The following is a 1,681-nucleotide window of genomic DNA, read 5'->3' as shown; positions in this document are numbered from 1 at the left end:
TTTTTCGCAACTTCGAATTTTGATATTCCAAAAAACTGTCTAATTTTGCCTTATTTTTTGCCAATCAATTTCCAATGCGCCTCTCAAAATACTTGAATTTCGCTCACCGTTTGGACATTGAAAAATGGAACTTTTGCTAAAAGTGAACTTTTTTGAAAAATGGCTTCTAAAAACAGGAAAATTAGACTTTTTTACCATTTTTCGGGAATATTTTCCAAAAATTCCATTCCTGAATCGGAGCTCGTCAATTTCAGGAATATATTTTCGAGTTTCCAACACTTGCCGATGAGTTAAAAATAGGCAAAACTGGTTTATGTTAACTGAAACACCCTGTATATATATTTTTTGGCTTTCTTAATCGTATTTTAGGGTAACGTTTACATGAAAATGGTGATGACATTCTGAGCAGTTTTTGAAATATTGACTATTTCTTATTAACTAAAGAACCTGATGTTAACAAAATGCTGTTTGAAAATGTGTGTTGGTTTTCCGAAAATTGAGGTTTTTCCGACCTTTATTCGTAAAAACTTCCCTAAAAATCATCAAATCCGTGCAATTGACTGAAATAAGCATCTATTTTAAAACGAAAATATTATTTAAAACGCATATTTTTGGATCTCGGTCTTTGGTTTTCGAAAAAACCATTAAAGTGCCATTTTCCAACGATTTTTTGCAAATTTTTCCAAGTCGAAATCGCTTCAAACAGCGAGTATAAATCAGATATTTCACAATCTAGGTTTTGCTCAGATTCCAAATGCTCGCCTCAAAGTAATTGAAATTTCGCATACAATTTGAACATTAAAAACCAAAAGTTTTACTAAGAGCGAACTTTTAAAAAATTCGATTGGGCTTTTCGAAAAAAAATTACAAAAATCAAATTTTTTCAACATTTTTAAGTCAATTTTCTCCCGTTTCAATGAAAGTTTTGCTGAATATGCAATTTTTTGGGACTTAATTTTGCCGCATTGTTTGCCAATCAATTTCCAATTCGCTTCTTAAAATCCTGGAATTTTTGCACACTGTTTGGGCATGAAAAAATGAAACATTTACCAAAAAAAACACCCAAAATTAGATTTTTCCAAAGTTTTTCGGGAATATTTTCCAAAAATCTCTTTCCTGGATTGGAGTTGCTCAACAACAAGAAAGATATTTTCGAGTTGTAACACTTGCGGGTGAATCAAAAATAACCTGCTGTATATTTTTAGATTTTTGGCACTTTTTGGGTAGCTGAATGTTTATCATGAACCAAAAAATGCAAGTTTCTAAAAAGCTGTTTTAAATGGCAGTGTCTCTGAGCGTTTTCAGGCGGAACCTGACAGCGGTTGTCGACACTAGTAACCGAAACGTTGTCGTCAGACAAAGCATTTTTGTTAGGCAATGGAAGCGCAAATTGATCATTCAACGATTATTCAGCGTTAAGAGCATTCGGCCTCTGAAGATGCGGGTCACTCGTGAAGGAATCATTATTTCCTTTGGCGTCCTGAAAACTCGAAAAACTCCAACAAACAGCCCAGATAGCATTTGATATTCTATGAATATCCCAGAATGTTCAAAAAATATACAGAACATTGCGGGAATATCCTGCGAATATACATAGGTGAACATTCCTAACATGAATGTTCGTGGAATATACATGCATGTATATTCATCAAAGTTCATAAAAAGTATATCCTAGGTATGT

This window comes from Dendroctonus ponderosae, unplaced genomic scaffold (assembly GCF_020466585.1).
Source record: "Dendroctonus ponderosae isolate FM_Combo_2020 unplaced genomic scaffold, Dpon_F_20191213v2 Dpon_F_20191213_6, whole genome shotgun sequence".
NCBI lineage: Eukaryota > Metazoa > Arthropoda > Insecta > Coleoptera > Curculionidae > Dendroctonus > Dendroctonus ponderosae.
The sequence above is the reverse complement of the archived record's forward strand: the minus strand, read 5'-3'. Positions refer to the sequence as shown.